Consider the following 24298-nt stretch of genomic DNA (forward strand, 5'->3'; position numbering starts at 1 on the left):
AGACCGAAACGCGCCCTACAATATGACATCTGCCAAGTGGGCTCTTGAGTTTGGCTTCTTGGGGGAAAGTGCCTCCTTTCAAAGCCAACTTGCCAAACTAGCCTGCGGCCCGTGCTGGGCTTTAGACTACAAAAATTCCATAAGGACGAGGATTTCTCCCAGACCAAAGCTGCCCCCTCCTCCAAACCTGGCTGCCATCAGAGGCCCAAACGCGCCCCACAAAATGACACCTGCATTTAGGGTTCTTGAGTTTGGCTTCCTGGGGAAAAGTGCCTCATTTCGGCGTCAACTTGCCTGCGGCCCATGCAGGGCTTTTGCCTCCAAAAATTCCAGAAGGACGAGGATTTCTCCCAGACCAAAGCTGCCCCCTCCTCCAAACCTGGCTGCCATCGGAGGCCCAAACGCGCCCTACAAAATGACATCTGCCAAGTGGGCTCTTGAGTTTGGCTTCTTGGGTGGAAGTGCCTCCTTTCAAAGCCAACTTGCCTGCGGCCCGTCCTGGGCTTTTGCCTCCAAAAATTCCATAAGGACGAGGATTTCTCCCAGACCAAAGCTGCCCCCTCCTCCAAACCTAGCTGCCATCGGTGGCCCAAACGCGCCCTACAAAATGACATCTGCCAAGTGGGCTCCTGAGTTTGGCTTCTTGGGGAAAAGTGCCTCCTTTCGGAGCCAAATTGCCTAACTTGCCTGCGGCCCGTCCTGGGCTTTTGCTACAAAAATTCCATAAGGACGAGGATTTCTCCCAGACCAAAGCTGCCCCCTCCTCCAAACCTGGCTGCCATCGGGGGCCCAAACGCGCCCTACAAAATGACATCTGCATTGTGGGTTCTTGAGTTTGGCTTCTTGGGGAAAAGTGCCTCCTTTCAAAGCAACTTGCCTAACTTGCCTGCGGCCCATGCGGGGTTTTTGCCTACAAAAATTCCATAAGGACGAGGATTTCCCCCAGACCAAAGCTGCCCCCTCCTCCAAACCTGGCTGACATCGGAGGCCCAAACGCGCCCTACAAAATGACACCTGCCAAGTGGGCTCTTGAGTTTGGCTTCTTGGGGAAAAGTGACTCCTTTCAAAACGAACTTGCCTGCGTCCCGTCCCGGGCTTTTGCTACAAAAATTCCATAAGGACGAGGATTCCTCCCAGACCAAAGCTGCCCCCTCCTCCAAACCTGGCTGCCATCGGAGGCCCAAACGCGCCCTACATAATGACATCTGCCAAGTGGGCTCTTGAGTTTGGCTTCTTGCGGAAAAGTGCCTCCTTTCAAAGCCAACTTGCCTAACTAGCCTGCAGCCCATTCTGGGCTTTTGCCTACAAAAATTCCATAAGGACGAGGATTTCTCCCAGACCAAAGCTGCCCCCTCCTCCAAACCTGGCTGCCATCGGAGGCCCAAACGTGCCCTACAAAATGACATCTGCCAAGTGGGCTCTTCAGTTTGGCTTCTTGGGTGGAAGTGCCTCCTTTCAAAGCCAACTTGCCTGCGGCCCGTCCTGGGCTTTTGCCTCCAAAAATTCCATAAGGACGAGGATTTCTCCCAGACCAAAGCTGCCCCCTCCTCCAAACCTGGCTGCCATCGGTGGCCCAAACGCGCCCTACAAAATGACATCTGCCAAGTGGGCTCCTGAGTTTGGCTTCTTGGGGAAAAGTGCCTCCTTTCGGAGCCAAATTGCCTAACTTGCCTGCGGCCCGTCCTGGGCTTTTGCTACAAAAATTCCTTAAGGACGAGGATTTCTCCCAGACCAAAGCTGCCTCCTCCTCCAAACCTGGCTGCCATCGGAGGCCCAAACGCGCCCTACAAAATGACATCTGCATTGTGGGTTCTTGAGTTTGGCTTCTTGGGGAAAAGTGCCTCCTTTCAAAGCAACTTGCCTAACTTGCCTGCGGCCCATGCGGGGTTTTTGCCTACAAAAATTCCATAAGGACGAGGATTTCTCCCAGACCAAAGCTACCCCCTCCTCCAAACCTGGCTGACATCGGAGGCCCAAACGCGCCCTACAAAATGACACCTGCCAAGTGGGCTCTTGAGTTTGGCTTCTTGGGGAAAAGTGACTCCTTTCAAAACCAACTTGCCTGCGTCCCGTCCCGGGCTTTTGCTACAAAAATTCCATAAGGACGAGGATTCCTCCCAGACCAAAGCTGCCCCCTCCTCCAAACCTGGCTGCCATCGGAGGCCCAAACGCGCCCTACAAAATGACATCTGCCAAGTGGGCTCTTGAGTTTGGCTTTCTGGGGAAAAGTGCCTCCTTTCGGACTCAACTCGCCTGCGGCCCATGCAGGGCTTTTGCCTACAAAAATTCCATAAGGACGAGGATTTCTCCCAGACCAAAGCTGCCCCCTCCTCCAAACCTGGCTGCCATCGGAGGCCCAAACGTGCCCTACAAAATGACACCTGCCAAGTGGGCTCTTGAGTTTGGCTTCTTGGGTGGAAGTACCTCCTTTCAAAGCCAACTTGCCTGCGGCCCGTCCTGGGATTTGCCTACAAAAATTCCATAAGGACGAGGATTTCTCCCAGACCAAAGCTGCCCCCTCCTCCAAACCTGGCTGCCATCGGAGGCCCAAACTCGCCCCACAAAATGACACCTGCATTGAGGGTTCTTGAGTTTGGCTTCCTGGGGAAAAGTGCCTCCTTTCGGAGTCAACTTGCCTGCGGCCCGTCCTGGGCTTTTGCCTACAAAAATTCCAGAAGGACGAGGATTTCTCCCAGGCCAAAGCTGCCCCCTCCTCCAAACCTGGCTCCCATCGGAGGCCCAAACGTGCCCTACAAAATGACACCTGCCAAGTGGGCTCTTGAGTTTGGCTTCTTGGGTGGAAGTGCCTCCTTTCAAAGACAACTTGCCTGCGTCCCGTCCTGGGCTTTTGCCTACAAAAATTCCATAAGGACGAGGATTTCTCCCAGACCAAAGCTGCCCCCTCCTCCAAACCTGGCTGCCATCGGAGGCCCAAACGCGCCCTACAAAATGACATCTGCCAAGTGGGCTCTTGAGTTTGGCTTCTTGCGGAAAAGTGCCTCCTTTCAAAGCCAACTTGCCTAACTAGCCTGCGGCCCGTGCTGGGCTTTAGACTACAAAAATTCCATAAGGACGAGGATTTCTCCCAGACCAAAGCTGCCCCCTCCTCCAAACCTGGCTGCCATCGGAGGCCCAAACGCGCCCCACAAAATGACATCTGCATTGAGGGTTCTTGAGTTTGGCTTCTTGGGGAAAAGTGCCTCCTTTCAAAGCCAACTTGCCTAACTTGCCTGCGGCCCGTCCTGGGCTTTTGCCTCCAAAAATTCCAGAAAGACGAGGATTTCTCCCAGGCCAAAGCTGCCCCCTCCTCCAAACCTGGCTGACATCGGAGGCCCAAACGTGCCCTACAAAATGACACCTGTCAAGTGGGCTCTTGAGTTTGGCTTCTTGGGGAAATGTGACTCCTTTCAAAACCAACTTGCCTGTGTCCCGTCCCGGGCTTTTGCTACAAAAATTCCATAAGGACGAGGATTCCTCCCAGACCAAAGCTGCCCCCTCCGCCAAACCTGGCTGCCATCGGAGGCCCAAACGTGCCCTACAAAATGACATCTGTCAAGTGGGCTCTTGAGTTTGGCTTCTTGGGTGGAAGTGCCTCCTTTCAAAGCCAACTTGCCTGCGGCCCGTCCTGGGCTTTTGCCTACAAAAATTCCATAAGGACGAGGATTTCTCCCAGACCAAAGCTGCCCCCTCCTCCAAACCTGGCTGCCATCGGAGGCCCAAACGCGCCCTACATAATGACATCTGCCAAGTGGGCTCTTGAGTTTGGCTTCTTGCGGAAAAGTGCCTCCTTTCAAAGCCAACTTGCCTAACTAGCCTGCAGCCCATTCTGGGCTTTTGCCTACAAAAATTCCATAAGGACGAGGATTTCTCCCAGACCAAAGCTGCCCCCTCCTCCAAACCTAGCTGCCATCGGTGGCCCAAACGCGCCCTACAAAATGACATCTGCCAAGTGGGCTCCTGAGTTTGGCTTCTTGGGGGAAAGTGCCTCCTTTCAAAGCCAACTTGCCTGCAGCCCGTGCTGGGTTTTAGACTACAAAAATTCCATAAGGACGAGGATTTCTCCCAGACCAAAGCTGCCCCCTCCTCCAAACCTGGCTGCCATCGGAGGCCCAAACGTGCCCTACAAAATGACATCTGCCAAGTGGGCTCTTCAGTTTGGCTTCTTGGGTGGAAGTGCCTCCTTTCAAAGCCAACTTGCCTGCGGCCCGTCCTGGGCTTTTGCCTACAAAAATTCCAGAAGGACGAGGATTTCTCCCAGACCAAAGCTGCCCCCTCCTCCAAACCTGGCTGCCATCGGAGGCCCAAACGCGCCCTACAAAATGACATCTGCCAAGTGGGCTCTTGAGTTTGGCTTCTTGCGGAAAAGTGCCTCCTTTCGGAGCCAAATTGCCTAACTAGCCTGCGGCCCATTCTGGGCTTTAACCTACAAAAATTCCATAAGGACGAGGATTTCTCCCAGAACAAACCTGCCCCCTCCTCCAAACCTGGCTGCCATCGGAGGCCCAAACGCGCCCTACAAAATGACATCTGCCAAGTGGGCTCTTGAGTTTGGCTTCTTGGGGGAAAGTGCCTCCTTTCAAAGCCAACTTGCCTGCGGCCCGTCCTGGGCTTTTGCCTACAAAAATTCCATAAGAACGAGGATTTCTCCCAGACCAAAGCTGCCCCCTCCTCCAAACCTGGCTGCCATCGGAGGCCCAAACGCGCCCTAGAAAATGACATCTGCATTGTGGGTTCTTGAGTTTGGCTTCTTGGGGAAAAGTGCCTCCTTTCGGAGCCAACTTGCCTAACTTGCCTGCGGCCCGTCCTGGGCTTTTGAGTACAAAAATTCCATAAGGACGAGGATTTCTCCCAGACCAAAGCTGCCCCCTCCTCCAAACCTGGCTGCCATCGGAGGCCCAAACGCGCCCTACAAAATGACATCTGCCAAGTGGGCTCTTGAGTTTGGCTTCTTGGGGAAAAGTTCCTCCTTTCAAAGCCAACTTGCCTAACTTGCCTGCGGCCCGTCCTGGGCTTTTGCCTACAAAAATTCCAGAAGGACGAGGATTTCTCCCAGGCCAAAGCTGCCCCCTCCTCCAAACCTGGCTGCCATCGGAGGCCCAAACGTGCCCTACAAAATGACACCTGCCAAGTGGGCTCTTGAGTTTGGCTTCTTGGGGAAAAGTGACTCCTTTCAAAACCAACTTGCCTGTGTCCCGTCCCGGGCTTTTGCTACAAAAATTCCAGAAGGACGAGGATTTCTCCCAGACCAAAGCTGCCCCCTCCTCCAAACCTGGCTGCCATCGGAGGCCCAAACGCGCCCCACAAAATGACATCTGCATTGAGGGTTCTTCAGTTTGGCTTCTTGGGGAAAAGTGCCTCCTTTCGGAGCCAACTTGCCTAACTTGCCTGCGGCCCGTCCTGGGCTTTTGCCTCCAAAAATTCCAGAAGGACGAGGATTTCTCCCAGGCCAAAGCTGCCCCCTCCTCCAAACCTGGCTGCCATCAGAGGCCCAAACGTGCCCTACAAAATGACACCTGCCAAGTGGGCTCTTGAGTTTGGCTTCTTGGGGAAAAGTGCCTCCTTTCAAAACCAACTTGCCTGTGTCCCGTCCCGGGCTTTTGCTACAAAAATTCCATAAGGACGAGGATGTCTCCCAGACCAAAGCTGCCCCCTCCTCCAAACCTGGCTGCCATCGGAGGCCCAAACGTGCCCTACAAAATGACATCTGCCAAGTGGGCTCTTGAGTTTGGCTTCTTGGGTGGAAGTGCCTCCTTTCAAAGCCAACTTGCCTGCGGCCCGTCCTGGGCTTTTGCCTACAAAAATTCCATAAGGACGAGGATTTCTCCCAGACCAAAGCTGCCCCCTCCTCCAAACCTGGCTGCCATCGGAGGCCCAAACGTGCCCTACAAAATGACACCTGCCAAGTGGGCTCTTGAATTTGGCTTCTTGGTTGGAATTGCCTCCTTTCAAAGCCAACTTGCCTGCGGCCCGTCCTGGGCTTTTGCCTACAAAAATTCCATAAGGACGAGGATTTCTCCCAGACCAAAGCTGCCCCCTCCTCCAAACCTGGCTGCCATTGGAGGCCCAAACGCGCCCTACAAAATGACATCTGCCAAGTGGGCTCTTGAGTTTGGCTTCTTGGGGGAAAGTGCCTCCTTTCAAAGCCAACTTGCCTAACTAGCCTGCGGCCCGTGCTGGGCATTAGACTACTAAAATTCCATAAGGACGAGGATTTCTCCCAGACCAAAGCTGCCCCCTCCTCCAAACCTGGCTGCCATCGGAGGCCCAAACGCGCCCCACAAAATGACACCTGCATTGAGGGTTCTTGAGTTTGGCTTCCTGGGGAAAAGTGCCTCCTTTCGGAGTCAACTTGCCTGCGGCCCATGCAGGGCTTTTGCCTCCAAAAATTCCAGAAGGACGAGGATTTCTCCCAGACCAAAGCTGCCCCCTCCTCCAAACCTGGCTGCCATCGGAGGCCCAAACGTGCCCTACAAAATGACACCTGCCAAGTGGGCTCTTGAGTTTGGCTTCTTGGGTGGAAGTGCCTCCTTTCAAAGCCAACTTGCCTGCGGCCCGTCCTGGGCTTTTGCCTCCAAAAATTCCATAAGGACGAGGATTTCTCCCAGACCAAAGCTGCCCCCTCCTCCAAACCTGGCTGCCATCGGAGGCCCAAACGCGCCCTACAAAATGACATCTGCCAAGTGGGCTCTTGAGTTTGGCTTCTTGCGGAACAGTGCCTCCTTTCAAAGCCAACTTGCCTAACTAGCCTGCGGCCCGTGCTGGGATTTAGACTACAAAAATTCCATAAGGACGAGGATTTCTCCCAGACCAAAGCTGCCCCCTCCTCCAAACCTGGCTGCCATCGGAGGCCCAAACGCGCCCCACAAAATGACATCTGCATTGAGGGTTCTTGAGTTTGGCTTCTTGGGGAAAAGTGCCTCCTTTCGGTGTCAACTTGCCTAACTTGCCTGCGGCCCATGCGGGGTTTTTGCCTACAAAAATTCCATAAGGACGAGGATTTCTCCCAGACCAAAGCTGCCCCCTCCTCCAAACCTGGCTGACATCGGAGGCCCAAACGCGCCCTAGAAAATGACACCTGCCAAGTGGGCTCTTGAGTTTGGCTTCTTGGGGAAAAGTGACTCCTTTCAAAACCAACTTGCCTGCGTCCCGTCCCGGGCTTTTGCTACAAAAATTCCATAAGGACGAGGATTCCTCCCAGACCAAAGCTGCCCCCTCCTCCAAACCTGGCTGCCATCGGAGGCCCAAACGCGCCCTACAAAATGACATCTGCCAAGTGGGCTCTTGAGTTTGGCTTTCTGGGGAAAAGTGCCTCCTTTCGGAGTCAACTTGCCTGCGGCTCATGCAGGGGTTTTGCCTACAAAAATTCCATAAGGACGAGGATTTCTCCCAGACCAAAGCTGCCCCCTCCTCCAAACCTGGCTGCCATCGGAGGCCCAAACGCGCCCTACAAAATGACACCTGCCAAGTGGGCTCTTGAGTTTGGCTTCTTGGGGAAAATTGCCTCCTTTCGGAGTCAACTTGCCGGCGGCCCATGCAGGGCTTTTGCCTACAAAAATTCCATAAGGACGAGGATTTCTCCCAGACCAAAGCTGCCCCCTCCTCCAAACCTGGCTGCCATCGGAGGCCCAAACGCCCCCTACAAAATGACATCTGCCAAGCGGGCTCTTGAGTTTGGCTTCTTGGGGAAAAGTGCCTCCTTTCGGAGTCAACTTGCCGGCGGCCCATGCAGGGCTTTTGCCTCCAAAAATTCCATAAGGACGAGGATTTCTCCCAGACCAAAGCTGCCCCCTCCTCCAAACCTGGCTGCCATCGGAGGCCCAAACGTGCCCTACAAAATGACACCTGCCAAGTGGGCTCTTGAGTTTGGCTTCTTGGGGAAAAGTGCCTCCTTTCGGAGCCAACTTGCCTAACTAGCCTGCGGCCCGTGCTGGGCTTTTGCCTACAAAAATTCCATAAGGACGAGGATTTCTCCCAGACCAAAGCTGCCCCCTCCTCCAAACCTGGCTGCCATGAGAGGCCCAAACGCGCCCTACAAAATGACATCTGCCAAGTGGGCTCTTGAGTTTGGCTTCTTGGGGAAAAGTGCCTCCTTTCGGAGCCAAATTGCCTGCGGCCCATGCAGGGCTTTTGCCTCCAAAAATTCCATAAGGACGAGGATTTCTCCCAGACCAAAGCTGCCCCCTCCTCCAAACCTGGCTGCCATTGGAGGCCCAAACGTGCCCTACAAAATGACACCTGCCAAGTGGGCTCTTGAGTTTGGCTTCTTGGGTGGAAGTGCCTCCTTTCAAAGCCAACTTGCCTGCGGCCCGTCCTGGGCTTTTGCCTACAAAAATTCCATAAGGACGAGGATTTCTCCCAGACCAAAGCTGCCCCCTCCTCCAAACCTGGCTGCCATCGGAGGCCCAAACGCGCCCTACAAAATGACATCTGCCAAGTGGGCTCCTGAGTTTGGCTTCTTGGGGGAAAGTGCCTCCTTTCAAAGCCAACTTGCCTGCAGCCCGTGCTGGGCTTTAGACTACAAAAATTCCATAAGGACGAGGATTTCTCCCAGACCAAAGCTGCCCCCTCCTCCAAACCTGGCTGCCATCGGTGGCCCAAACGCGCCCCACAAAATGACATCTGCATTGAGGCTTCTTGAGTTTGGCTTCTTGGGGGAAAGTGCCTCCTTTCAAAGCAACTTGCCTAACTTGCCTGCTGCCCATGCGGGGTTTTTGCCTACAAAAATTCCATAAGGACGAGGATTTCTCCCAGACCAAAGCTGCCCCCTCCTCCAAACCTGGCTGCCATCGGAGGCCGAAATGTGCCCTACAAAATGACATCTGCCAAGTGGGCTCTTGAGTTTGGCTTCTTGTGTGGAAGTACCTCCTTTCAAAGCCAACTTGCCTGCGGCCCGTCCTGGGCTTTTGCCTCCAAAAATTCCAGAAGGACGAGGATTTCTCCCAGGCCAAAGCTGCCCCCTCCTCCAAACCTGGCTGCCATCGGAGGCCCAAATGTGCCCTACAAAATGACACCTGCCAAGTGGGCTCTTGAGTTTGGCTTCTTGGGGAAAAGTGCCTCCTTTCAAAGCCAACTTGCCTGCGGCCCGTCCTGGGCTTTAGACTACAAAAATTCCATAAGGACGAGGATTTCTCCCAGACCAAAGCTGCCCCCTCCTCCAAACCTGGCTGCCATCGGAGGCCCAAACGTGCCCTACAAAATGACACCTGCCAAGTGGGCTCTTGAGTTTGGCTTCTTGGGGAAAAGTGCCTCCTTTCGAAGCCAACTTGCCTAACTAGCCTGCGGCCCATGCTGGGCTTTTGCCTTCAAAAATTCCATAAGGACGAGGATTTCTCCCAGACCAAAGCTGCCCCCTCCTCCAAACCTGGCTGCCATCGGAGGCCCAAACGCGCCCTACAAAATGACATCTGCATTGTGGGTTCTTGAGTTTGGCTTCTTGGGGAAAAGTGCCTCCTTTCAAAGCCAACTTGCCTAACTTGCCTGCGGCCCATGCGGGGTTTTTGCCTACAAAAATTCCATAAGGACGAGGATTTCTCCCAGACCAAAGCTGCCCCCTCCTCCAAACCTGGCTGACATCGGAGGCCCAAACGCGCCCTACAAAATGACACCTGCCAAGTGGGCTCTTGAGTTTGGCTTCTTGGGGAAAAGTGACTCCTTTCAAAACCAACTTGCCTGCATCCCGTCCCGGGCTTTTGCTACAAAAATTCCATAAGGACGAGGATTCCTCCCAGACCAAAGCTGCCCCCTCCTCCAAACCTGGCTGCCATCGGAGGCGCAAACGCGCCCTACAAAATGACATCTGCCAAGTGGGCTCTTGAGTTTGGCTTTCTGGGGAAAAGTGCCTCCTTTCGGAGTCAACTTGCCTGCGGCCCATGCAGGGCTCTTGCCGACAAAAATTCCATAAGGACGAGGATTTCTCCCAGACCAAAGCTGCCCCCTCCTCCAAACCTGGCTGCCATCGGAGGCCCAAACGTGCCCTACAAAATGACATCTGCCAAGTGGGCTCTTGAGTTTGGCTTCTTGGGTGGAAGTACCTCCTTTCAAAGCCAACTTGCCTGCGGCCCGTCCTGGGCTTTTGCCTACAAAAATTCCATAAGGACGAGGATTTCTCCCAGACCAAAGCTGCCCCCTCCGCCAAACCTGGCTGCCATTGGAGGCCCAAACGCGCCCTACAATATGACATCTGCCAAGTGGGCTCTTGAGTTTGGCTTCTTGGGGGAAAGTGCCTCCTTTCAAAGCCAACTTGCCAAACTAGCCTGCGGCCCGTGCTGGGCTTTAGACTACAAAAATTCCATAAGGACGAGGATTTCTCCCAGACCAAAGCTGCCCCCTCCTCCAAACCTGGCTGCCATCAGAGGCCCAAACGCGCCCCACAAAATGACACCTGCATTGAGGGTTCTTGAGTTTGGCTTCCTGGGGAAATGTGCCTCATTTCGGCGTCAACTTGCCTGCGGCCCATGCAGGGCTTTTGCCTCCAAAAATTCCAGAAGGACGAGGATTTCTCCCAGACCAAAGCTGCCCCCTCCTCCAAACCTGGCTGCCATCGGAGGCCCAAACGCGCCCTACAAAATGACATCTGCCAAGTGGGCTCTTGAGTTTGGCTTCTTGGGTGGAAGTGCCTCCTTTCAAAGCCAACTTGCCTGCGGCCCGTCCTGGGCTTTTGCCTCCAAAAATTCCATAAGGACGAGGATTTCTCCCAGACCAAAGCTGCCCCCTCCTCCAAACCTAGCTGCCATCGGTGGCCCAAACGCGCCCTACAAAATGACATCTGCCAAGTGGGCTCCTGAGTTTGGCTTCTTGGGGAAAAGTGCCTCCTTTCGGAGCCAAATTGCCTAACTTGCCTGCGGCCCGTCCTGGGCTTTTGCTACAAAAATTCCATAAGGACGAGGATTTCTCCCAGACCAAAGCTGCCCCCTCCTCCAAACCTGGCTGCCATCGGAGGCCCAAACGCGCCCTACAAAATGACATCTGCATTGTGGGTTCTTGAGTTTGGCTTCTTGGGGAAAAGTGCCTCCTTTCAAAGCAACTTGCCTAACTTGCCTGCGGCCCATGCGGGGTTTTTGCCTACAAAAATTCCATAAGGACGAGGATTTCCCCCAGACCAAAGCTGCCCCCTCCTCCAAACCTGGCTGACATCGGAGGCCCAAACGCGCCCTACAAAATGACACCTGCCAAGTGGGCTCTTGAGTTTGGCTTCTTGGGGAAAAGTGACTCCTTTCAAAACCAACTTGCCTGCGTCCCGTCCCGGGCTTTTGCTACAAAAATTCCATAAGGACGAGGATTCCTCCCAGACCAAAGCTGCCCCCTCCTCCAAACCTGGCTGCCATCGGAGGCCCAAACGCGCCCTACATAATGACATCTGCCAAGTGGGCTCTTGAGTTTGGCTTCTTGCGGAAAAGTGCCTCCTTTCAAAGCCAACTTGCCTGCAGCCCGTGCTGGGTTTTAGACTACAAAAATTCCATAAGGACGAGGATTTCTCCCAGACCAAAGCTGCCCCCTCCTCCAAACCTGGCTGCCATCGGAGGCCCAAACGTGCCCTACAAAATGACATCTGCCAAGTGGGCTCTTCGGTTTGGCTTCTTGGGTGGAAGTGCCTCCTTTCAAAGCCAACTTGCCTGCGGCCCGTCCTGGGCTTTTGCCTCCAAAAATTCCATAAGGACGAGGATTTCTCCCAGACCAAAGCTGCCCCCTCCTCCAAACCTAGCTGCCATCGGTGGCCCAAACGCGCCCTACAAAAGGACATCTGCCAAGTGGGCTCCTGAGTTTGGCTTCTTGGGGAAAAGTGCCTCCTTTCGGAGCCAAATTGCCTAACTTGCCTGCGGCCCGTCCTGGGCTTTTGCTACAAAAATTCCATAAGGACGAGGATTTCTCCCAGACCAAAGCTGCCTCCTCCTCCAAACCTGGCTGCCATCGGAGGCCCAAACGCGCCCTACAAAATGACATCTGCATTGTGGGTTCTTGAGTTTGGCTTCTTGGGGAAAAGTGCCTCCTTTCAAAGCAACTTGCCTAACTTGCCTGCGGCCCATGCGGGGTTTTTGCCTACAAAAATTCCATAAGGACGAGGATTTCCCCCAGACCAAAGCTACCCCCTCCTCCAAACCTGGCTGACATCGGAGGCCCAAACGCGCCCTACAAAATGACACCTGCCAAGTGGGCTCTTGAGTTTGGCTTCTTGGGGAAAAGTGACTCCTTTCAAAACGAACTTGCCTGCGTCCCGTCCCGGGCTTTTGCTACAAAAATTCCATAAGGACGAGGATTCCTCCCAGACCAAAGCTGCCCCCTCCTCCAAACCTGGCTGCCATCGGAGGCCCAAACGCGCCCTACAAAATGACATCTGCCAAGCGGGCTCTTGAGTTTGGCTTTCTGGGGAAAAGTGCCTCCTTTCGGACTCAACTTGCCTGCGGCCCATGCAGGGCTTTTGCCTACAAAAATTCCATAAGGACGAGGATTTCTCCCAGACCAAAGCTGCCCCCTCCTCCAAACCTGGCTGCCATCGGAGGCCCAAACGTGCCCTACAAAATGACATCTGCCAAGTGGGCTCTTGAGTTTGGCTTCTTGGGTGGAAGTACCTCCTTTCAAAGCCAACTTGCCTGCGGCCCGTCCTGGGATTTGCCTACAAAAATTCCATAAGGACGAGGATTTCTCCCAGACCAAAGCTGCCCCCTCCTCCAAACCTGGCTGCCATCGGAGGCCCAAACTCGCCCCACAAAATGACATCTGCATTGAGGGTTCTTGAGTTTGGCTTCCTGGGGAAAAGTGCCTCCTTTCGGAGTCAACTTGCCTGCGGCTCATGCAGGGCTTTTGCCTACAAAAATTCCAGAAGGACGAGGATTTCTCCCAGACCAAAGCTGCCCCCTCCTCCAAACCTGGCTGCCATCGGAGGCCCAAACGTGCCCTACAAAATGACACCTGCCAAGTGGGCTCTTGAGTTTGGCTTCTTGGGTGGAAGTGCCTCCTTTCAAAGCCAACTTGCCTGCGTCCCGTCCCGGGCTTTTGCCTACAAAAATTCCATAAGGACGAGGATTTCTCCCAGACCAAAGCTGCCCCCTCCTCCAAACCTGGCTGCCATCGGAGGCCCAAACGCGCCCTACAAAATGACATCTGCCAAGTGGGCTCTTGAGTTTGGCTTCTTGCGGAAAAGTGCCTCCTTTCAAAGCCAACTTGCCTAACTAGCCTGCGGCCCGTGCTGGGCTTTAGACTACAAAAATTCCATAAGGACGAGGATTTCTCCCAGACCAAAGCTGCCCCCTCCTCCAAACCTGGCTGCCATCGGAGGCCCAAACGCGCCCCACAAAATGACATCTGCATTGAGGGTTCTTGAGTTTGGCTTCTTGGGGAAAAGTGCCTCCTTTCAAAGCCAACTTGCCTAACTTGCCTGCGGCCCGTCCTGGGCTTTTGCCTCCAAAAATTCCAGAAAGACGAGGATTTCTCCCAGGCCAAAGCTGCCCCCTCCTCCAAACCTGGCTGCCATTGGAGGCCCAAACGTGCCCTACAAAATGACACCTGTCAAGTGGGCTCTTGAGTTTGGCTTCTTGGGGAAATGTGACTCCTTTCAAAACCAACTTGCCTGTGTCCCGTCCCGGGCTTTTGCTACAAAAATTCCATAAGGACGAGGATTCCTCCCAGACCAAAGCTGCCCCCTCCGCCAAACCTGGCTGCCATCGGAGGCCCAAACGTGCCCTACAAAATGACATCTGTCAAGTGGGCTCTTGAGTTTGGCTTCTTGGGTGGAAGTGCCTCCTTTCAAAGCCAACTTGCCTGCGGCCCGTCCTGGGCTTTTGCCTACAAAAATTCCATAAGGACGAGGATTTCTCCCAGACCAAAGCTGCCCCCTCCTCCAAACCTGGCTGCCATCGGAGGCCCAAACGCGCCCTACATAATGACATCTGCCAAGTGGGCTCTTGAGTTTGGCTTCTTGCGGAAAAGTGCCTCCTTTCAAAGCCAACTTGCCTAACTAGCCTGTAGCCCATTCTGGGCTTTTGCCTACAAAAATTCCATAAGGACGAGGATTTCTCCCAGACCAAAGCTGCCCCCTCCTCCAAACCTAGCTGCCATCGGTGGCCCAAACGCGCCCTACAAAATGACATCTGCCAAGTGGGCTCCTGAGTTTGGCTTCTTGGGGGAAAGTGCCTCCTTTCAAAGCCAACTTGCCTGCAGCCCGTGCTGGGTTTTAGACTACAAAAATTCCATAAGGACGAGGATTTCTCCCAGACCAAAGCTGCCCCCTCCTCCAAACCTGGCTGCCATCGGAGGCCCAAACGTGCCCTACAAAATGACATCTGCCAAGTGGGCTCTTCAGTTTGGCTTCTTGGGTGGAAGTGCCTCCTTTCAAAGCCAACTTGCCTGCGGCCCGTCCTGGGCTTTTGCCTACAAAAATTCCAGAAGGACGAGGATTTCTCCCAGACCAAAGCTGCCCCCTCCTCCAAACCTGGCTGCCATCGGAGGCCCAAACGCGCCCTACAAAATGACATCTGCCAAGTGGGCTCTTGAGTTTGGCTTCTTGCGGAAAAGTGCCTCCTTTCGGAGCCAAATTGCCTAACTAGCCTGCGGCCCATTCTGGGCTTTAACCTACAAAAATTCCATAAGGACGAGGATTTCTCCCAGAACAAAGCTGCCCCCTCCTCCAAACCTGGCTGCCATCGGAGGCCCAAACGCGCCCTACAAAATGACATCTGCCAAGTGGGCTCTTGAGTTTGGCTTCTTGGGGGAAAGTGCCTCCTTTCAAAGCCAACTTGCCTGCGGCCCGTCCTGGGCTTTTGCCTACAAAAATTCCATAAGAACGAGGATTTCTCCCAGACCAAAGCTGCCCCCTCCTCCAAACCTGGCTGCCATCGGAGGCCCAAACGCGCCCTAGAAAATGACATCTGCATTGTGGGTTCTTGAGTTTGGCTTCTTGGGGAAAAGTGCCTCCTTTCGGAGCCAACTTGCCTAACTTGCCTGCGGCCCGTCCTGGGCTTTTGAGTACAAAAATTCCATAAGGACGAGGATTTCTCCCAGACCAAAGCTGCCCCCTCCTCCAAACCTGGCTGCCATCGGAGGCCCAAACGCGCCCTACAAAATGACATCTGCCAAGTGGGCTCTTGAGTTTGGCTTCTTGGGGAAAAGTTCCTCCTTTCAAAGCCAACTTGCCTAACTTGCCTGCGGCCCGTCCTGGGCTTTTAACTCCAAAAATTCCAGAAGGACGAGGATTTCTCCCAGGCCAAAGCTGCCCCCTCCTCCAAACCTGGCTGCCATCGGAGGCCCAAACGTGCCCTACAAAATGACACCTGCCAAGTGGGCTCTTGAGTTTGGCTTCTTGGGGAAAAGTGACTCCTTTCAAAACCAACTTGCCTGTGTCCCGTCCCGGGCTTTTGCTACAAAAATTCCAGAAGGACGAGGATTTCTCCCAGACCAAAGCTGCCCCCTCCTCCAAACCTGGCTGCCATCGGAGGCCCAAACGCGCCCCACAAAATGACATCTGCATTGAGGGTTCTTCAGTTTGGCTTCTTGGGGAAAAGTGCCTCCTTTCGGAGCCAACTTGCCTAACTTGCCTGCGGCCCGTCCTGGGCTTTTGCCTCCAAAAATTCCATAAGGACGAGGATTTCTCCCAGGCCAAAGCTGCCCCCTCCTCCAAACCTGGCTGCCATCAGAGGCCCAAACGTGCCCTACAAAATGACACCTGCCAAGTGGGCTCTTGAGTTTGGCTTCTTGGGGAAAAGTGCCTCCTTTCAAAACCAACTTGCCTGTGTCCCGTCCCGGGCTTTTGCTACAAAAATTCCATAAGGACGAGGATTTCTCCCAGACCAAAGCTGCCCCCTCCTCCAAACCTGGCTGCCATCGGAGGCCCAAACGTGCCCTACAAAATGACATCTGCCAAGTGGGCTCTTGAGTTTGGCTTCTTGGGTGGAAGTGCCTCCTTTCAAAGCCAACTTGCCTGCGGCCCGTCCTGGGCTTTTGCCTACAAAAATTCCATAAGGACGAGGATTTCTCCCAGACCAAAGCTGCCCCCTCCTCCAAACCTGGCTGCCATCGGAGGCCCAAACGTGCCCTACAAAATGACACCTGCCAAGTGGGCTCTTGAGTTTGGCTTCTTGGGTGGAATTGCCTCCTTTCAAAGCCAACTTGCCTGCGGCCCGTCCTGGGCTTTTGCCTACAAAAATTCCATAAGGACGAGGATTCCTCCCAGACCAAAGCTGCCCCCTCCTCCAAACCTGGCTGCCATTGGAGGCCCAAACGCGCCCTACAAAATGACATCTGCCAAGTGGGCTCTTGAGTTTGGCTTCTTGGGGGAAAGTGCCTCCTTTCAAAGCCAACTTGCCTAACTAGCCTGCGGCCCGTGCTGGGCATTAGACTACTAAAATTCCATAAGGACGAGGATTTCTCCCAGACCAAAGCTGCCCCCTCCTCCAAACCTGGCTGCCATCGGAGGCCCAAACGCGCCCCACAAAATGACACCTGCATTGAGGGTTCTTGAGTTTGGCTTCCTGGGGAAAAGTGCCTCCTTTCGGAGTCAACTTGCCTGCGGCCCATGCAGGGCTTTTGCCTACAAAAATTCCAGAAGGACGAGGATTTCTCCCAGACCAAAGCTGCCCCCTCCTCCAAACCTGGCTGCCATCGGAGGCCCAAACGTGCCCTACAAAATGACACCTGCCAAGTGGGCTCTTGAGTTTGGCTTCTTGGGTGGAAGTGCCTCCTTTCAAAGCCAACTTGCCTGCGGCCCGTCCTGGGCTTTTGCCTCCAAAAATTCCATAAGGACGAGGATTTCTCCCAGACCAAAGCTGCCCCCTCCTCCAAACCTGGCTGCCATCGGAGGCCCAAACGCGCCCTACAAAATGACATCTGCCAAGTGGGCTCTTGAGTTTGGCTTCTTGCGGAAAAGTGCCTCCTTTCAAAGCCAACTTGCCTAACTAGCCTGCGGCCCGTGCTGGGCTTTTGCCTACAAAAATTCCATAAGGACGAGGATTTCTCCCAGACCAAAGCTGCCCCCTCCTCCAAACCTGGCTGCCATCAGAGGCCCAAACGTGCCCTACAAAATGACATCTGCCAAGTGGGCTCTTGAGTTTGGCTTCTTGGGGGAAAGTGCCTCCTTTCAAAGCCAACTTGCCTGCGGCCCGTCCTGGGCTTTTGCCTACAAAAATTCCATAAGAACGAGGATTTCTCCCAGACCAAAGCTGCCCCCTCCTCCAAACCTGGCTGCCATCGGAGGCCCAAACGCGCCCTAGAAAATGACATCTGCATTGTGGGTTCTTGAGTTTGGCTTCTTGGGGAAAAGTGCCTCCTTTCGGAGCCAACTTGCCTAACTTGCCTGCGGCCCGTCCTGGGCTTTTGAGTACAAAAATTCCATAAGGACGAGGATTTCTCCCAGACCAAAGCTGCCCCCTCCTCCAAACCTGGCTGCCATCGGAGGCCCAAACGCGCCCTACAAAATGACATCTGCCAAGTGGGCTCTTGAGTTTGGCTTCTTGGGGAAAAGTTCCTCCTTTCAAAGCCAACTTGCCTAACTTGCCTGCGGCCCGTCCTGGGCTTTTAACTCCAAAAATTCCAGAAGGACGAGGATTTCTCCCAGGCCAAAGCTGCCCCCTCCTCCAAACCTGGCTGCCATCGGAGGCCCAAACGTGCCCTACAAAATGACACCTGCCAAGTGGGCTCTTGAGTTTGGCTTCTTGGGGAAAAGTGACTCCTTTCAAAACCAACTTGCCTGTGTCCCGTCCCGGGCTTTTGCTACAAAAATTCCAGAAGGACGAGGATTTCTCCCAGACCAAAGCTGCCCCCTCCTCCAAACCTGGCTGCCATCGGAGGCCCAAACGCGCCCCACAAAATGACATCTGCATTGAGGGTTCTTCAGTTTGGCTTCTTGGGGAAAAGTGCCTCCTTTCGGAGCCAACTTGCCTAACTTGCCTGCGGCCCGTCCTGGGCTTTTGCCTCCAAAAATTCCATAAGGACGAGGATTTCTCCCAGGCCAAAGCTGCCCCCTCCTCCAAACCTGGCTGCCATCAGAGGCCCAAACGTGCCCTACAAAATGACACCTGCCAAGTGGGCTCTTGAGTTTGGCTTCTTGGGGAAAAGTGCCTCCTTTCAAAACCAACTTGCCTGTGTCCCGTCCCGGGCTTTTGCTACAAAAATTCCATAAGGACGAGGATTTCTCCCAGACCAAAGCTGCCCCCACCTCCAAACCTGGCTGCCATCGGAGGCCCAAACGTGCCCTACAAAATGACATCTGCCAAGTGGGCTCTTGAGTTTGGCTTCTTGGGTGGAAGTGCCTCCTTTCAAAGCCAACTTGCCTGCGGCCCGTCCTGGGCTTTTGCCTACAAAAATTCCATAAGGACGAGGATTTCTCCCAGACCAAAGCTGCCCCCTCCTCCAAACCTGGCTGCCATCGGAGGCCCAAACGTGCCCTACAAAATGACACCTGCCAAGTGGGCTCTTGAGTTTGGCTTCTTGGGTGGAATTGCCTCCTTTCAAAGCCAACTTGCCTGCGGCCCGTCCTGGGCTTTTGCCTACAAAAATTCCATAAGGACGAGGATTTCTCCCAGACCAAAGCTGCCCCCTCCTCCAAACCTGGCTGCCATTGGAGGCCCAAACGCGCCCTACAAAATGACATCTGCCAAGTGGGCTCTTGAGTTTGGCTTCTTGGGGGAAAGTGCCTCCTTTCAAAGCCAACTTGCCTAACTAGCCTGCGGCCCGTGCTGGGCATTAGACTACTAAAATTCCATAAGGACGAGGATTTCTCCCAGACCAAAGCTGCCCCCTCCTCCAAACCTGGCTGCCATCGGAGGCCCAAACGCGCCCCACAAAATGACACCTGCATTGAGGGTTCTTGAGTTTGGCTTCCTGGGGAAAAGTGCCTCCTTTCGGAGTCAACTTGCCTGCGGCCCATGCAGGGCTTTTGCCTACAAAAATTCCAGAAGGACGAGGATTTCTCCCAGACCAAAGCTGCCCCCTCCTCCAAACCTGGCTGCCATCGGAGGCCCAAACGTGCCCTACAAAATGACACCTGCCAAGTGGGCTCTTGAGTTTGGCTTCTTGGGTGGAAGTGCCTCCTTTCAAAGCCAACTTGCCTGCGGCCCGTCCTGGGCTTTTGCCTCCAAAAATTCCATAAGGACGAGGATTTCTCCCAGACCAAAGCTGCCCCCTCCTCCAAACCTGGCTGCCATCGGAGGCCCAAACGCGCCCTACAAAATGACATCTGCCAAGTGGGCTCTTGAGTTTGGCTTCTTGCGGAAAAGTGCCTCCTTTCAAAGCCAACTTGCCTAACTAGCCTGCGGCCCGTGCTGGGATTTAGACTACAAAAATTCCATAAGGACGAGGATTTCTCCCAGACCAAAGCTGCCCCCTCCTCCAAACCTGGCTGCCATCGGAGGCCCAAACGCGCCCTACAAAATGACATCTGCATTGAGGGTTCTTGAGTTTGGCTTCTTGGGGAAAAGTGCCTCCTTTCGGTGTCAACTTGCCTAACTTGCCTGCGGCCCATGCGGGGTTTTTGCCTACAAAAATTCCATAAGGACGAGGATTTCTCCCAGACCAAAGCTGCCCCCTCCTCCAAACCTGGCTGACATCGGAGGCCCAAACGCGCCCTAGAAAATGACACCTGCCAAGTGGGCTCTTGAGTTTGGCTTCTTGGGGAAAAGTGACTCCTTTCAAAACCAACTTGCCTGCGTCCCGTCCCGGGCTTTTGCTACAAAAATTCCATAAGGACGAGGATTCCTCCCAGACCAAAGCTGCCCCCTCCTCCAAACCTGGCTGCCATCGGAGGCCCAAACGCCCCCTACAAAATGACATCTGCCAAGCGGGCTCTTGAGTTTGGCTTCTTGGGGAAAAGTGCCTCCTTTCGGAGTCAACTTGCCGGCGGCCCATGCAGGGCTTTTGCCTCCAAAAATTCCATAAGGACGAGGATTTCTCCCAGGCCAAAGCTGCCCCCTCCTCCAAACCTGGCTGCCATCGGAGGCCCAAACGCGCCCTACAAAATGACACCTGCCAAGTGGGCTCTTGAGTTTGGCTTCTTGGGGAAAAGTGCCTCCTTTCGGAGCCAACTTGCCTAACTAGCCTGCGGCCCGTGCTGGGCTTTTGCCTACAAAAATTCCATAAGGACGAGGATTTCTCCCAGACCAAAGCTGCCCCCTCCTCCAAACCTGGCTGCCATGAGAGGCCCAAACGCGCCCTACAAAATGACATCTGCCAAGTGGGCTCTTGAGTTTGGCTTCTTGCGGAAAAGTGCCTCCTTTCGGAGCCAAATTGCCTGCGGCCCATGCAGGGCTTTTGCCTCAAAAAATTCCATAAGGACGAGGATTTCTCCCAGACCAAAGCTGCCCCCTCCTCCAAACCTGGCTGCCATTGGAGGCCCAAACGTGCCCTACAAAATGACACCTGCCAAGTGGGCTCTTGAGTTTGGCTTCTTGGGTGGAAGTGCCTCCTTTCAAAGCCAACTTGCCTGCGGCCCGTCCTTGGCTTTTGCCTACAAAAATTCCATAAGGACGAGGATTTCTCCCAGACCAAAGCTGCCCCCTCCTCCAAACCTGGCTGCCATCGGAGGCCCAAACGCGCCCTACAAAATGACATCTGCCAAGTGGGCTCCTGAGTTTGGCTTCTTGGGGGAAAGTGCCTCCTTTCAAAGCCAACTTGCCTGCAGCCCGTGCTGGGCTTTAGACTACAAAAATTCCATAAGGACGAGGATTTCTCCCAGACCAAAGCTGCCCCCTCCTCCAAACCTGGCTGCCATCGGTGGCCCAAACGCGCCCCACAAAATGACATCTGCATTGAGGCTTCTTGAGTTTGGCTTCTTGGGGGAAAGTGCCTCCTTTCAAAGCAACTTGCCTAACTTGCCTGCGGCCCATGCGGGGTTTTTGCCTACAAAAATTCCATAAGGACGAGGATTTCTCCCAGACCAAAGCTGCCCCCTCCTCCAAACCTGGCTGCCATCGAGGCCCAAACGCGCCCCACAAAATGACACCTGCATTGAGGGTTCTTGAGTTTGGCTTCTTGGGGAAAAGTGCCTCATTTCGGAGTCAACTTGCCTGCGGCCCATGCAGGGCTTTTGCCTACAAAAATTCCAGAAGGACGAGGATTTCTCCCAGACCAAAGCTGCCCCCTCCTCCAAACCTGGCTGCCATCGGAGGCCCAAACGTGCCCTACAAAATGACACCTGCCAAGTGGGCTCTTGAGTTTGGCTTCTTGGGGAAAAGTGACTCCTTTCAAAACCAACTTGCCTGTGTCCCGTCCCGGGCTTTTGCTACAAAAATTCCAGAAGGACGAGGATTTCTCCCAGACCAAAGCTGCCCCCTCCTCCAAACCTGGCTGCCATCGGAGGCCCAAACGCGCCCCACAAAATGACATCTGCATTGAGGGTTCTTCAGTTTGGCTTCTTGGGGAAAAGTGCCTCCTTTCGGAGCCAACTTGCCTAACTTGCCTGCGGCCCGTCCTGGGCTTTTGCCTCCAAAAATTCCATAAGGACGAGGATTTCTCCCAGGCCAAAGCTGCCCCCTCCTCCAAACCTGGCTGCCATCAGAGGCCCAAACGTGCCCTACAAAATGACACCTGCCAAGTGGGCTCTTGAGTTTGGCTTCTTGGGGAAAAGTGCCTCCTTTCAAAACCAACTTGCCTGTGTCCCGTCCCGGGCTTTTGCTACAAAAATTCCATAAGGACGAGGATTTCTCCCAGACCAAAGCTGCCCCCTCCTCCAAACCTGGCTGCCATCGGAGGCCCAAACGTGCCCTACAAAATGACACCTGCCAAGTGGGCTCTTGAGTTTGGCTTCTTGGGTGGAAGTGCCTCCTTTCAAAGCCAACTTGCCTGCGGCCCGTCCTGGGCTTTTGCCTACAAAAATTCCATAAGGACGAGGATTTCTCCCAGACCAAAGCTGCCCCCTCCTCCAAACCTGGCTGCCATCGGAGGCCCAAACGTGCCCTACAAAATGACACCTGCCAAGTGGGCTCTTGAGTTTGGCTTCTTGGTTGGAATTGCCTCCTTTCAAAGCCAACTTGCCTGCGGCCCGTCCTGGGCTTTTGCCTACAAAAATTCCATAAGGACGAGGATTTCTCCCAGACCAAAGCTGCCCCCTCCTCCAAACCTGGCTGCCATTGGAGGCCCAAACGCGCCCTACAAAATGACATCTGCCAAGTGGGCTCTTGAGTTTGGCTTCTTGGGGGAAAGTGCCTCCTTTCAAAGCCAACTTGCCTAACTAGCCTGCGGCCCGTGCTGGGCATTAGACTACTAAAATTCCATAAGGACGAGGATTTCTCCCAGACCAAAGCTGCCCCCTCCTCCAAACCTGGCTGCCATCGGAGGCCCAAACGCGCCCCACAAAATGACACCTGCATTGAGGGTTCTTGAGTTTGGCTTCCTGGGGAAAAGTGCCTCCTTTCGGAGTCAACTTGCCTGCGGCCCATGCAGGGCTTTTGCCTACAAAAATTCCAGAAGGACGAGGATTTCTCCCAGACCAAAGCTGCCCCCTCCTCCAAACCTGGCTGCCATCGGAGGCCCAAACGTGCCCTACAAAATGACACCTGCCAAGTGGGCTCTTGAGTTTGGCTTCTTGGGTGGAAGTGCCTCCTTTCAAAGCCAACTTGCCTGCGGCCCGTCCTGGGCTTTTGCCTCCAAAATTCCATAAGGACGAGGATTTCTCCCAGACCAAAGCTGCCCCCTCCTCCAAACCTGGCTGCCATCGGAGGCCCAAACGCGCCCTACAAAATGACACCTGCCAAGTGGGCTCTTGAGTTTGGCTTCTTGGGTGGAAGTGACTCCTTTCGGAGCCAACTTGCCTAACTAGCCTGCGGCCCGTGCTGGGCTTTTGCCTACAAAAATTCCAGAAGGACGAGGATTTCTCCCAGACCAAAGCAGCCCCCTCCTCCAAACCTGGCTGCCATCAGAGGCCCAAACGCGCCCTACAAAATGACATCTGCCAAGTGGGTTCTTGAGTTTCGCTTCTTGGGGAAAAGTGCCTCCTTTCATAGCCAACTTGCCTAACTTGCCTGCGGACAGTCGTGGGCTTTTGCCAACAAAAATTCCATAAGGACGAGGATTTCTCCCAGAACAAAGCTGCCCCCTCCTCCAAACCTGGCTGCCATCGGAGGCCCAAACGCGCCCTACAAAATGACATCTGCCAAGTGGGCTCTTGAGTTTGGCTTCTTGCGGAAAAGTGCCTCCGTTCAAAGCCAACTTGCCTATCTAGCCTGCGGCCCGTGCTGGGCTTTAGACTGCAAAAATTCCATAAGGACGAGGATTTCTCCCAGACCAAAGCTGCCCCCTCCTCCAAACCTGGCTGCCATCAGAGGCCCAAACGCGTCCCACAAAATGACATCTGCATTGAGGGTTCTTGAGTTTGGCTTCTTGGGGAAAAGTGCCTCCTTTCGGAGCCAACTTGCCTAACTTGCCTGCGGCCCGTCCTGGGCTTTTGCCTCCAAAAATTCCAGAAGGACGAGGGTTTCTCCCAGGCCAAAGCTGCCCCCTCCTCCAAACCTGGCTGCCATCGGAGGCCCAAACGTGCCCTACAAAATGACACCTGCCAAGTGGGCTCTTGAGTTTGGCTTCTTGGGGAAAAGTGACTCCTTTGAAAACCAACTTGCCTGTGTCCCGTCCCGGGCTTTTGCTACAAAAATTCCATAAGGACGAGGATTTCTCCCAGACCAAAGCTGCCCCCTCCTCCAAACCTGGCTGCCATCGGAGGCCCAAACGCGCCCTACAAAATGACATCTGCCAAGTGGGCTCTTGAGTTTGGCTTCTTGGGGAAAAGTGCCTCCTTTCGGAGTCAACTTGCCTGCGGCCCATGCAGGGCTTTTGCCTACAAAAATTCCATAAGGACGAGGATTTCTCCCAGACCAAAGCTGCCCCCGCCTCCAAACCTGGCTGCCATCGGAGGCCCAAACGTGCCCTACAAAATGACACCTGCCAAGTGGGCTCTTGAGTTTGGCTTCTTGGGTGGAAGTGCCTCCTTTCAAAGCCAACTTGCCTGCGGCCAGTCCTGGGCTTTTGCATACAAAAATTCCATAAGGACGAGGATTTCTCCCAGACCAAAGCTGCCCCCTCCTCCAAACCTGGCTGCCATCGGAGGCCCAAACGTGCCCTACAAAATGACACCTGCCAAGTGGGCTCTTGAGTTTGGCTTCTAGGGGAAAAGTGACTCCTTTGAAAACCAACTTGCCTGTGTCCCGTCCCGGGGTTTTGCTACAAAAATTCCATAAGGACGAGGATTTCTCCCAGACCAAAGCTGCCCCCTCCTCCAAACCTGGCTGCCATCGGAGGCCCAAACGCGCCCTACAAAATGACATCTGCCAAGTGGGCTCTTGAGTTTGGCTTCTTGGGGAAAAGTGCCTCCTTTCGGAGTCAACTT

This window comes from Cinclus cinclus, chromosome 26 (genome assembly GCF_963662255.1).
Source record: "Cinclus cinclus chromosome 26, bCinCin1.1, whole genome shotgun sequence".
NCBI lineage: Eukaryota > Metazoa > Chordata > Aves > Passeriformes > Cinclidae > Cinclus > Cinclus cinclus.